This window comes from Pteropus vampyrus, unplaced genomic scaffold (genome assembly GCF_000151845.1).
Source record: "Pteropus vampyrus isolate Shadow unplaced genomic scaffold, Pvam_2.0 Scaffold204, whole genome shotgun sequence".
NCBI lineage: Eukaryota > Metazoa > Chordata > Mammalia > Chiroptera > Pteropodidae > Pteropus > Pteropus vampyrus.
Window position 1 is genome coordinate 1,165,610 of NW_011888985.1, and position 14,466 is coordinate 1,180,075.

The 14,466-nt window shown below is 43.9% G+C and overlaps 1 long non-coding RNA gene across 1 annotated transcript; it reads right to left on the reverse strand.

Moving 5' to 3' along the window:
- Positions 1–11,448: 11,448 nt before the first annotated feature.
- LOC111746902 lies at positions 11,449–14,245 on the reverse strand. The gene is made up of 3 exons (XR_002783305.1): positions 13,861–14,245; positions 11,810–13,447; positions 11,449–11,546 (listed from the first exon to the last, which is right to left on the reverse strand). It is a non-coding gene; the product is annotated as an uncharacterized LOC111746902 (long non-coding RNA).
- Between the last annotated feature and the right edge of the window lie 221 nt (positions 14,246–14,466).

Genomic DNA, 14,466 nt, shown 5'->3' on the forward strand with positions numbered 1-14,466 from the left:
GAAAATATTTTTTAAATGGTTAAGAAATAAATAAAATTTTAATAACTTATAGACACAAAGCTTTCCTTCAAAATTCCTATTTAATCAGAATGAATTCTAATTGGTATTATTATAATGTATTTCTGAATAAAAATCTAACGTGGAATCGGTTTTCCATTCCTGATATGTTAACTCTCAAGCGTTGCCACGTTAACATTGTAACAATGTTTTTCTGGGTAAAGTAACTGAGTCATTAGTTTGAAACCTGAATTGAGAATGGATTTTGCATTAATTAACTGAGTTTCACTGACAACCCAAACATTTAATATCAGAGTACATGGCAAAATGAAGGAACAAATTAATCCGTTTCTTCAACAGATATTACTGGACATCCGCCACGTGTCAGCCAGTGTACAAAACCCTCGGAAAGTGAATAGCTAATATCTTGAAATCAAAACGTGGTTGTCCAAAGGAAGGCAAGCTCAGCGATGAAGAAGCAGTTGGTGGTGTTGACGGTTGTGATGAAGGCCAATATCTATTCAGTAAATTATGCCTAGAGCTGTGCTAAGTATAGTTCGAGCATTATCTCATGAGATTATTACAGCGCTACGAAGCTGTTACAACTAAGAACCTCATTTTGCAGATGAGAGAAAGAGCCTTATTAAATTAAATGAACTTGCCCGAAGTCATACAGTAATGGTTGGAGTCTATATTGACAAACCAATCTGTCAGATTCCAAAGTCTGCGTTTTTAATTCCTGTATCAGCAGGAGGAATAGGGAGGGCGCTGCTTACATCGAGAGAATATTATTAGAGACGCTAGATAAAATTTCGGAATTAAAATCTGCACATGAAAGCGGTAAAGAGATTCTCTGACAGGGACATAACCAACAGATGAGTCCTGTCAGCATGCAAACAAAAAGGCTGAAAATCAATCCCTGGAGAATGTGAAAATATAAGGGTAATTGGAATTTCTGAGGGAGAGATCAGAATCCATGGAAAAGAAGTAGTAATATATGATAGAATAAAAATTCCCATATCTAAGAAAAACCCGATTCTGCAGTGTAAGTACAGAGTAAAATTACTGAAAAAAAATATAAACGATAAATGCGTTCCATGTAAATGCTTTTATTTTTAGTGAAATACAAGAAAATGCACAGATCTTAAGTGTTTGGTTTTATAAGTTTTGACACACAAACAGGATAGAAAATAATTCCATAACCTGGGTAAGTTCCTCTGTCCTGCTTTCTCGTCACTCCTTACTCCCAGAGGCAAATGTCGTTCCGACCCTTCTCTCCGTGGGTTAGTTCTACCCGTGCCTGAACGTCATATGATAGAACAATTCAGTGCTTTACTCTCCGGATTCTTTTGCTCACCAGATGTCTTCGTGATTCATCAGTGGTTTATTTCTTTCTATTGCTGAGAGATATTCCATTGTGTGAATAAACAACAATCTGTTTGTCATTTCTCTTGCTAATGAACATTTGGAGTTTTCCCAGTTTGGGGCTGTAATTCATAAAGTTGCGAGGAACATTCTTATCCAAGGCATCTTGTAGACATACGTTTTCACTCCTCTTGGGTAAACACCTAGAGGAGGATTCGCTGAGACCGTGGCATTCGCTGAGACCACAGGACGAGTTTATGCGTCACTTTGTAAGAAGCTGACAAACAGTTCTACAAAGTGGTGATATCGTTTCACGCTCGCACCAGAGCGGGTCAGCGTTCCAGGTGCTCCACATCCTGGTCAACATTTGGTGCTGTCAGTATTTTTTATTTTAATTGGGAGTGTGAAGCGGTATCTCGTCAGAGTTTTCATTTTCAGTTTCTGGAAGACTAGTGATGTTGAGCATCTTCTCATGTGCTTATTGGTCATCGTCTGTCTTCTTTGGTGAAGTATGTGTTCAAATCATCTGCCCGTTTTTAAGGTAGTGGCCTCTCATTATAAGCCAGGTGAGAACTTATAAAGATCTGAACTGAAGTAATTGCAATGGTGATAAGAAGGGGAATATATATTAAAGAGATACTTAAGAGGTAAAATTAATTGAGTGGGCTGAGAGAAAGAGAGGGCATTGTGCAGGCTGGACACCAGATTTCTCGTGCGAGCAGATAATGGTACTAGTGAGCTTGTTCAGCCATGAGAAGTCATGGTCATAATCATGTAACCCTCCTAACGTGACTCGACAGAATCTTGGAGGAGGGGTGCTGGAGACAAGACTTCTTTACACCTGGTCTTTGTGCACCACCCAGTCCCAGCCTCCACTGTTACATCAGAGCTAAAAAGTCCGCATTACATCGTAAGCTTGTAAGTTCTTCAATTACGTTCCCATTGCTATTAAAGTAACTTAAATGCTGCATCGATTGATTCAGAAGTTTCTAAGAGGTCTCCATGAGAGATTAAAAAACAGAAAGATATTAAGTTTTCAAAGTTAACAAAATATCAACCTCAAGTTTTGTGTGCTATTTATGCTCGCTGATGCCCATGATTCACTTGGTTTGGATTTTTGTAAGAAACAGATTTCATCATCCAATCCCCAAACAATCTTGCCCCAGAACACAGCTTATGACAGGTTGTTAAAGTTAGGAGTCTTCTATACTCCAAATAAGCATGAGTGACATTTTCTTGGAGTTGTTTGCTGTATAAACATAATGAATGATGTTTGCCACATAATTTTCACGGAGGCTGACCTTTGACGAGAAAACCCACTTCTCAGTTGACCCAGAACTCCTGGGTCATGTGGGTTTTATGCCTGGTTTAGAATAGGCTTAGTCACAGGATGGTTGTACTTCATGGAGTCACTACAGAAGCCTCTTTTTAGAAGCATTTTCTGAGTCATTTCCAGAGTAGTCTTGATGCCTTATTGGTCTTTCATTTTCCATTATTTGCCTTCATTTGAGTGTGTCTTTGAACACGTGGCTTATTATAAATGCTTTTAGGTGAAAGTTTCCAATGCAGGAAGCTTCACTGTACATTTTTGTTTTCATTTAGCTATTAAAGTGCAAATCACAGGCTTAGTTTCCTAGTGATCACATTGGTTGAATACAAGATTAAGTTTGTACAAATAAAATAAATATGAAGTGTATTTTGGATGATATAAAACTAGCCCACTGTCCCTTAGATTGTAGCATGTATACCATGGATTCATAAGTTGAGATCTTAGTGCCTTTTTAATTCTGTGATATCTTGTTTCATTTTGGCCTGGGAAGTATGAGAAAGATATGCATTGCTGGACTGTAATATAATACTACATTAGAGAAATTTATCTAAAAAAAAAAAAAAGAAAGAAAGCATGAGTTTTGGAAAATAGAAGAAAGCAACTCTAAATATAAAAGGAATTTTCAGAAGCAGAAGATGTCACAGTGAGAGTAGAAGCAATAGTCATAGACATAATAGAAGAAAATTTCTCTAAGCCGAAGATAGATTCAAGTTCTTAAATTGAAGGGCCCACCAACGCCAGGAAAAATAAGTGGAAGGAGACCCATGGCCAGCGATGAGCCTTTTCGAGGGTAAAGGGAATTTCTTTCTGGCATCTAGGAAAAGCATTGTAAAGGTAAACACATTGTCAGATTTGCATCAAATGTCTCTTCCACAGACAAAGTACTAAAAAGCAACACATCATTAGCTCTACAAGTTTGAGAGGACATTATTGTAACCCAAGAATTCTGTAACTTATCAAGCCACTATTTATGTGCAAGAGTAACATACAAATTCTCAGATATAGTGGAATTTAGAAAGTACACTGTTTTAGTTTCCCATTCCTGCTGTAATAAATTACCACAAACTTAGTGGCTTAAACAATAAATAAATGTATTCTTTCTGATTCTAACAGTCAGAAGTCCTATAATCAAAGTGTTGATGGGACTGCATGCCTTCTGGAGGTCGTAGGGCAGATTTCATTTCTTTGCCTTTTCCAGCTCCTAAAACTCATCTACATTCCTGGTTCTTCTTTGTGAGTCCTCCTTCCGTCTTCAAAGCCAACAAAGTAGCATTTCTCTGACGATTCTTCCATCGACAGGGCTGCCTCTGACTCTCCTGTTCTGCCTCTCTCTTTCACTTAAAAGAACGCTTGTGATTACATTGGGCCCGCCCAGATAATCTATAATCTTTCGCTCTCAAGATCCTTAGTTTAATAATATCTATGAAGTCCCTTTGCCATGTAAGTTAACATGTTCACAGGTTCCAGGGATCAGGACATGGACCACTTGTGGGGTGAGGGTGGGGGCATTATTCTGACCACCAAATAGGACTCCTCTTGAAAAGAAGTAAAGGTCATATAAATTTAAATTTCAATTGGAACAAAACATATGAAACAGCCAAAAACAATTAAAAACAAAAAAAGTAATGACTGGGACATGCCCTAATAATCTCTAAAATTCTAGAGTTACGATACAATTAATACCAGAACTGATAGACTGAAAGAAATTCCATGAATCGACCCAAATGTCATGTGAATTTAAATCAATGAGAAAATAAGAAAGAAACCCAATACATATTTTTAGGAAAACTAACATATAATTTGAGAAATAAAATGTTTAGATCCTAAACTCAAATCCTAAACCCAATATATATTTTTAGGAAAACTAACATATGATTTGAGAAATAAAAAGTTTAGATCCTCTACTGCCACAGACAGTAAAGATTTAAATATATACATATATATATTTAAATGAATCCATAAAACTATTGGGAGAAAATTTAAGCAAACATTCTGTAATTTTAGAGTGCAGATAAATTTCTAATTATAATTCCCAAGCTAGAAACACCTAAAGGAAAACAACAGATATAGTTGAAGACAAACGACCAAATAATAATAAAATGATTTTTATATGGCCAAAATATCTCAAAGTTAGTAGTTAAAAGGTCAATGATAGATTATTTATAACAAAAATAGCAAAAGTTAATTTTTCTTATATAAAAAACTTTTACAAATCAATAATTAAGAAATAAATGCCATGAGAGAAAACTGACCAAAGGATATATAGACACGTAGAAAAAGACTGAACCGAGCCAGTAAGCAAAAAAAAGAGCTTTACATACCAGATGAACCACTGAGTTTTTTAAAAATAATAAAGTCTGATTTTGGTGTGAGCGATTTTACTTGGCTGACACTTTCTACAATGTAACTGAACAACATGTATCAGAATTTCAAGTTTGCGTATTCTTTGTAGCAGCCAATACAATTCTTCACCAGGTGGCTGGGTATTGCCTCCGTCGGCAAGGGCCGTACCCCCTCTTGGTGATGGGGAGGAACCTTGTTTTTGCTGTGATGTTCCCCTTCCCTTCCTCCTTCTTTCTCTTTTCCTTTGCACCCCATCATGCGTACTCACCTAGCAGATCCCTTTAATTCGTGTTCAATTATTGCAAATTCAGGGGCTGGGGTGGGCATGACCCAGCCAGACAGCATGAGTGTGGGCAGGTAAAATGCCTCTGCTCCTGTGGCTCTTGCTCTAGGTTGATGGCTGTGACCTGTCTGAGGCCCTCCATTAATGCACGGGCAGTCTCTGCCCTGTGATGTCCCCAAACACAGTCAAGCCCCCTCTTTTTTTCTCTGTGTTTAAAAGGTCTATAGCAAATAAGTTTCTTCTCTCTTCATCTTAGGAATATTTGTGGGGCAGTGGAGGGGTCTTGTTTCTTGTCATCAACAGAAAAAATGAGGGAGGATGTGAATCTTTTAGTTAAATTTGAAATGCAAATCAAATACTTTTAGATAAACTCTAAATCACCATAGAATTTGACATTCCAACAGCCTATGGTTTTTATCTCTGGAGTGAGAAGTTTACACTTTTGAAGACACCGGCCTGTTCTCCCGTGGGGAAATCAAGTCTTCTTGTCTTAAAATATGAATTAGCTGCCACTTAGCAAACACCCAAGGGCATAAAATACACTTAAAATAAATTAATTCTTTATGTAATTAAAATATTAGTGCTGCTAATAATAATATTAAAATATTTATGCTAACACTCTCTCTCTCATACACACACACACACACACACACACACACACACACACATACACACAGACACTTCTCCAAATATCAGACAACATTTTTCAATGGTGACATTTTAATTTCAAATAGTCACACCAGTTCCACATTTACAGATTCAATGTCGAAAACATTAGGAGAATCGAATCCAGTCTTTTTTTGCCCGTTCTGTCTCCAAGGTATTTTTACTACACGCCATATCTTTCATCCAACACTGTCGCTTCCATAGCGAATGCATATTTTTGATTAAATTATAAAACTGAGATTTGTTTGAATTATATAAATAATACCATTTTTTTTGTAGATAACTCAGAAAAACCAGTGTAAGTAGCCAAAATCTTTTAGAATTCTATATGATCAAGTACTGTTAACATTTCAATTAATATCTTATCAGTCTTCGATAGAGATCATTTTTTCAAAAGTAAAATCACAGTGTTTGAAACAATTTTCCAACTGAATTTTGATGAAACTTTTTCATGACATTACGTATTATAAATTATTTTTTATCGATGGATTTGTTCCATTCTGTGGGTTAACCCTTGACTTTTTAAATATTTTGTGTTTTTAATGTTTCACTATTTGGGGCAACATAGCTAAATGTGCATATTCACGCTTATTCATCTAGGATAAATTCCTAGCAGTAAAATTTTTCAAATGTTGCATGTTTCAAAATTTGTATGCATTGAGCAAAATTATCCTTTGAAGAACTGTGATAATGCACACTCCCAAATGGTGTGACAAAGTGCTAGTTTTTCTGTGTCTTCTCCAACCCCTGGTATCACATTTTAATATTACCTACTTTGATAGACAAAGTATTTATTTACCTACATTCAGTTGATGATTCTAGCCTAGGAATATTTCAAATTAAAGGATAAGAATTTTACATTTTACATAATTTATATACTCATCAAAGGTATATAAAGTAAAACAATGATGTAGTGAATATATAAAAGTAAGAATTAATAACCTCTATTTATTGGCTGACCTTGATTTTGTCTTTGAATGGCCGTGACAGTGAAGTGATGATCGTGAGTTAGTAAACTTGGCTATTTCTGAAAGCGATAAAGAAACGGATACTTTTCTATGTGTAAAACTATGAAACTTCAAGAAAATGAAATAGTAAGAAATGAGTAGCACGATTTGCCTAAAAATAACTAATTTTGATATTACAAAAAGTTGTTTCTAAACTTCAAAGTAGAGATGATGAGTTCTTGGCATGTAAAACTTCAATATTTGACTTAGTTGCTTCTACGAAAATAATTTATATGAGTGAATAAACCCTGATGAACAATATCTATTATTGATGCTTAAACACTAAGGGTATCAGGGGAAAACATGCAAAATGTTGCTGGTATCTTTGTTTGAGACTATGAAGTTTTTACAAGTTTCCTTCCAGCATTCTAAGGACAAGTGTTAAAATTATCAAAAAAATTCCAGATCATTTAGTCATTCAAAGAGCTTTTATTCAGGCCTTCCTATGTGCCAGGCACCCTAAATAGCCTTCACTTTGAATGGGTACCTGGTCCCATGTAAATAAATAAGTGACCCAGGTAAATAAATGAATGCTAGAATACCTGTCTGTACAAGGTGAAGGATGGTCACACAGGTGTGAGAGCATGCGTGCGCACTCTTGCCCTGGGTGTCACAAGTGTTTAGGGCCCCGCTAAGCAACAAGGACAATGACAGAGCCAGCAGAGCTGTGCTGAGCTTGGTTGGGCAGCTCCAAGCTGCAGGTTGGGTCCGACTCTGTTCTACATGTTTCCCACCCCGCTTCACCGCCGCCTCAGACCACTGGGCAGCTTAGGGTACGTCGTCTTCATGGCACAAAGGGGCAGGTAAAATCACACGAGGTCCCTTAAGACCTAAGCTTGGAGCAAGAATGCTACACCCACCGCCACCCACTTGCTTTACTGGGGGGAAGAGACCAGTAGGCAGGTGTCATCTGCAGCATCCTTGGCCATTCAAATTTTAGTCAACCCTCCCACCTGCCATGAGAGTCTAAGCAAAACAGAGCCGCCAGGATAAAGAACCCTTGTCTCAAGTCAGCACAGCAATCAGCCTGTTCCTGCCCTGCGCTCACCCCCTCACTTCTGTAGTTGATAATTTGCATTATGACTTTGCGCCGAAACTTCTGTTACCCAGTTCCCGCCACTTGAGTTTGGTCAGTGCACTCAGAGTCCTCTCCCTAGGTTGTAATACTGGGCTTCATGCTCAGCTCTGGCCCGTGCATCTTTTAGATGCTAGAATATTATCCAATTTATCCATAAAATACTTCTTCCCTCTCCTCCAGCCAAGGAGGGAACCTAGTTATGAAAATGAAGGACGGCACTTTAGAATCTTTGGACGGAACTGAACTGGATCCCTGAATTAAAAAGAAAATGGGGGGAAAAAAAGACAACTCTGTTTCAGCGAGGAGTAGATCCAAGGGTTTTAGGTGCGTGCCCCGTCTTGTCTTGTATGAGCCAAAGTCAATAGCTCCTGCACCTGCTCCTACAATTCATCAACTACATGGACGCTGCCCACTCTAAGATGGGTGCCAAGGAGAGGCAGAAACGTGAATCGACTCCATTCTTCGTAAAGCCGAGTAAGAGGGGCAGACATTCTGGAATTCTCTTCCAATATCCTTCAAGCTCTTGGCTAGATGAAGCTTCGCATGGCTAACCTGCAGGGGCGTCTGGGCAAAAGGTGAGGAGCAATACGATCCCCACCCCGACCGTCCCTGACGTCGGCCCGGTGACCACCCCTGAGTGTCGCTCTCCTCCTGGCTCTCCAATTTCACGTCTTCACTGTTCCTGAGGACAGAGTTCCTTTTAGAAGCGGGAACAAATACTGTAAGATGTGCTGATGATGGCATTCAACTCTCTCGGGCATCTTTCCTCATCCGCACAAAGCAGTGAGGAGGCTTCAGGGTATTTTCATATCACCATTCACCGAAATAGGAAAGAGAAAACCTCCATAACTTTGCACACTTGTCTATAATTGATCTACCCCTGCATTCTCATTAGAAGGAGATCATTCTGTTTTTCATTTGGATAAGCTGTCATCTCTGCTTTTCTATTGTACTGGGGTTGGGAAGATTTGCTTACTTGTTTCAGTGTGAGATATGCAATTTTCCTAAAAAGACGGCTTACACAGATGCATTTTCAATCAGGGCTTCAGAGCCCAGAAAAAAATTCTGATTAATATTCCATCGAGGATGTCTGCATATGGTTCTGTGTTTAAAGGATTTTAGATAAATCCATTGAGGATGCAACGCTGCTCATGAAGATAATATTCTCTGGCTCTCCCGTGCGAATGTAGCTGGAAAATCCCCAGATACCCTCAGATGCTCAGGCTGTAAGGGCCTTGAAGGCCAGAGCCTGGTGGTGTTCACCAGGGACCCCTAGCACGTAGTTTCGTAACCAAGACACGGCGAGGACACGATGAGGGTTCTCGTGCCTGGTGAGGTGCATAGAAACTATGAGCAGAAAATCAATAACTTTTGACAGATTTTCTGAAGACTATACTCACGTTGGGGCTGCCTAGGACCACATGAGCTTCTCAAATTCTTAGCCGGGCCCACACCTTCGGCAAGCATTTATCAAGCACTTACTGTCCACGGGACCCCGTTCTTGTGTGCAGCCAAACAGCTGTCCATCAAAATCCGTTTCCTCTTCTCCCCGGGCCCACCAGCGGCCCAGGTCTCCCAGCCTCCCCGGCGGTGACCGAGACCATGGGACTGGTCCCAGCCAGTGGGACGCGGAGACGAGCTGCGCCTTTCTTCGGGCCTGGCCCCGCGAGTCCTCCTAAGCGGCCCTTTCCACGCTCTTCCTCTCTTTCAGAAGTGGCTTCACAAGCCGTGTGCCGATGGTGGTGGAGCCTTCCTCAGCCCGGGTCCCTGGAAGATGCCGCCAACCTGAACGTGTGCCCAGGACACATGTTCGGTGAACCAGAAAACAGCTTCCGTCACGCGAAGCCCAACGCCAACTCGAATGCCAGAGATGCTGAGTCATAGGAGACTCCGCCCCGCCCCCAGAGGGCTTCCAGCCCCGGCACGGGCTTCGGGGGCCACAAGGCCATCACGTGGCCCTTTCTGTCTCCACAGAAGACAAACGGGAAGAGGAGCTCCACGACATGTCCACTCTGTGACCAGCAGGTCCCTCAGAAGCCTCCACGAGAGCCCAGGCTGGAGACGGTGGTCGGCCCAAGACCACCCGCTTTGAGACATGAATGGAACGTGGCACCTGGTCACACGCAGAGCTGAGCATCAACGGTCGCTTCTATTAAAAGGCTGGACTGATGACTCAGACTCCTCGGGTCCCACCCGCGTGTCACCGAGTGCTTGCAGAGGACAGCCTTCAGCAGCAGAAGCAATTCTGACGGAGGCCCAGCTCCCAGCACAAGGCAGGATGTCGGCCACGGGCGACCTCTCCGGGGCACTCGTTTAAAGGACCTTGGTAGCCTCTCATTCTAAAGCCCTTTTACGTGTATTTGTCATTTAATCCTCGAAATGACCTTGCTGGCCAGAGAGGCAAGGCAGTTCAAGGTCATACGGTCAGGGGAGGAGTTAGAACTCAAGTCTTCCGACGACAGACTTGATGTCCTTTCCCACGGGGCCCAGCTCTAGTTTACATCAGGGCTGAAAAGGTGCTTCCCTCATAGTCCCCACTATGTCCGAATACCCCCCGAAATCGTCGCCCAGCAACAGACTTAAGCCCAGTAAAGGGCCAGGACCACATGACTGGTGCTCTGCCCCATGCCAGTCGCCGTGCCACCCTTGGGGTGGCGTTACGGCGATGCAGACCTCGTGGAGATGTCACTGGGTGAGATTTAAACACCATGACATCGATCTGGGCTCCGTACCAGCTCCCCGGGTAGAATCCAAATGGGGAGGAACTAAGGGTTGTAAAGGGGAGTTTGTCAAAAGCTGGGCGACTTGCTAAGGATGTCGGGGTGCTACTGGGTCTGAGGCTTGACTGCCATACTTGTACCTCAGTTTCTGCGGAAGTCGGAACCTCAGCCCTCACGGCCCCCTCCCTTTATACTCCGCAAACATTCCCCTTGTGTTATTTATTTCAATTCATTAAGGATTTACTGAGCACCTGCTGAGGAAAAGACTTGCCGCTGTCCAGCTCCTGTCCAGCTCCCTGACGGCACGAAGTCCAGCATGGGAGATGATTATCAAACACATGGAAAGTGGTCGTTCCTGAGTTCTCCAGTCTTCTGGAGGCCCTTTCCGTGAATAGTCAGGTGAAACTATGAGCCCCCACCCCATTAACCGTGGGAGGCCCCGCACCCTGGCTGGGGTTTAGGGAAGAGAGAATAAACCCCAGAAAATGTCCTTTTGCCACTCACGACAAATACATGTTACTAACGCAGCCCTCAAATCCAAACATTCTCCTCTCCTGCAGCTTCATTCATGGACTTCGCCGCCAGTGTCCACTGAGTTCCTACTATTTTTGAGGTACCGTGCCACGTGATGAACAAGATAGAGCCCTGCTTTAATCTAAGGCGATGCTCCTTAGATTAAAGGACCAGACGGGTGACCAGTCACTAGTTATATAATGGCACAGCTGCCCCATGTGGTACAGAGTCTTTTACCAGAGGCCTGGGGAAAACGAAGAGTGATTACGGAATAGCATGAAGCATCCCTTCAAGTTCAATGGTAGCCTTCCCTAGTACTGAACACTCTGGCCGTTCCCCTCCGAAGGCTTGCTCTCCTGCGATCCCAGCCTCTGGAGCAGCCCTTGAGCATTTCCTTCCACCTCCCCCTTGTTATGAGTTGAACTGTGCGACCCCCACCCCAACGGACCAACCAGTACCTCAGAATGTGGCCTTACTTAGAAACAGGGTCTTTTCCGAGGTACTCACGTTCAAATGTGGTCATTAGGGCGAGCTCTGATCCGGAATGGTTAGCGTCCTTATAAAAAGGAGAACATTAGCCACAGACAGACACGCACGGAGGAAAGGCGAGGTGAGGAACAGGGAGAAAGTCACCGAACAGATGACCGAAGTGACGTGTCTGAGCCAAGGAATGCTGAAGATGGTGGCCAGTCATCAGAGCTGCAGGAGGCCAGGAAGGAGTGTCCCGCACAGGTCCCGAGGGAGCGTGGCCCTGCCGACGCCTTGACCTCTCGCCCCAGGACCGTAAGAAGAAACCTTTCTGTGGTTTTAAGTCACCCCGTTTATGGCACTTGGTTCCAGTGGCTTCAGGAAACTACTACACTCTCATTACTGAGATTCAAACTCTCACCACACATCCTGCAGGAGACTCAAGCTTTCTGCCACCTCACCAGGTGGGGCGAAGAGGCACTTTAAGCTCCTGGAGCCCGCCCTCCCTCACGGCTTTCCCAAAGCCGCGAGTCATTTATCTCCGTGATAAACTTTGTCACTTCTCTGGCAAGTCGTTTTGAAGAGGTGAAAGTCAGAAGCTCTGGGTGAAGCAGGGGCTGGGGGCCTGAGTCTCTGCCCAACTGAGGCTCTGTGGCCCCCAGGCGGAAAACTAGACAAGTGACCGCAGGAAACTAGACAAGTGACCGCTGGGCAGCTGCCCTGCCTGTGAGCGTCGGGGCCCACCTGGACTTCAGGGTTTGGAGTCCGGGTCTCTAGAACCTGAAGGTTCGTTGAGGATGCCAACAGATACGCGGTCGCCTACCATACTCCCCTCAGTCCCCCGTAAACAGTCAGTGGGGGAGAGGGACGCCACCAGATCTGGAGGCTGGGGGCCAACGAGCAGTTTTACCATAAACAGGTGCGACAGGGTCAGGGCAAGGGCAGGAAACGAAGAGACATCGGCGGCTCCAGCTCTGTTGTTTTAGAGGCTGAAGCCTAAGCATTGGGAGCCGAGGCCATGACATGCGCGTTAGCGTGTGTCTGTGGGGGAGGGGTGCAGAGACAGGTCCCGAACAGCCCCCGGGACTCGTTCCTGGGTGCAGAGGTTGCGGGGGCAGCCAGGCCATCTGCTGGGGGCGTCTCTGCCACCGCTGGCCTGGGGAAGCCCAGAGACGGGAGGTGAGGGGGGGCCGCCCAGTTCCTGCAGCCGCTGGCCCGAGCCCAGACTCACACCTGCACCCCCACTTCCAGAAGGCCCTGCGCCGACCGGCCACGGCCACGGCCTCCACCACTTCATGGGGACTCTCCGGACTTCGAAGCCCCTGGACCGGGGTCCTTTCGGGGGTCGCCAGCTTCAGAGACCTGTCCATCAAGTCCATCACCTGGGCGACCTGGACCGGTGATGGGAGGAAACAGAGAGACAGTGGAAGTTCTCACGAGACTCCGCAGAGGCCGGGCTTTGAGAGGAAGGGGGATGGGCGCCGCTGCCGGGGACACACGGTGCTGCTCCTCCCTCCCCGTCCTGGAGTTTCGACCTCTGACCCCGGCAGAGGAGGTCGACGTGCCCACGTGTGGACTTTCCATAGCCGCGAAGGGAGAAGCACATCTCTCATCAAAACTCCATTTTAACAATTACAAAAACAAGCCGGAATCCTTGATTTCTGAATTAAACACCCCCTAGAGTGTCGAAACGGAGAAGAACACCAAGGGTTTTAGAAAAGTCACAAAAACGAATGAGCCATCCACAAAATCGATCTCTGTGGCCCAACCTCGGTCAAATGACAGTTCAGTTAAAGGTCATTAACAAATACGCACTGCGATCAATTATTTAAACATAATTTAAGGCAAACGCAGCGCAAAGCCTTTTCAAACCAGACACAATCGATTTGCTGAAAATAATGTTGTACTTCCATGAGACCAGCCAGACCTGAATCAATAAAATCACCCCAACCATAAACCTTTTATCCGACACAGATTCATCATCAATACCTTTTAACAAACCAAGCCTTTGATGTGCCGCTAGGATTCTTGGTTGCGATTTTCCTGAGAAAGCTTATGGCCTAAGAAAGTAATTTGTTCACACATCCCACCTCCTCCAGGTCAGACTCCTGCTCAAAGGAAGCCGTTTGGTGATCTCTGCACTCCCGTTCTAAGTAGAAACGGCAAGATTCAGTGTTCGATTCAACGCGGAGATCAGGTACTGGGCGTCTAAACTGTGGATCGCAACCTTTTTGTTCCGATCGGCATGCCAGGTGATGGATGGTGCTCACGCACCCCGGGGGGACACGAGGTGACCCCGATTCCGCCCCTTTCTCTCACACTGAGGAACGTGTGTCAGAACGCAAAAGAACAATCGTGACAATATCACAAAGATGATCTTAAGTACATTCCAATTCTTGCCAACAAAAATAAAAGTCATAAACTTTGGTGCCTAAACTACCACGAAAGCCACCGGGATGACCCATCCGTGGCTGAAAACCACAGACGCCTAAGATGCTCAGCGTTTGTGATCAAACTCCTTTTAATGAAATATTTTAATGACTTTTAAGAAGGATATGCATTTATGGAGAAGAAAGCGTGGCCTTGAAACCCGTTAATTAGACAAACGAGCGTTTGATTATCCCTCTAATGGCTCAGCACCCATTCTGCCTCTGCTGTGTGGCTTTGCAAATCCTTTCTCTGGAATCATGCACTGA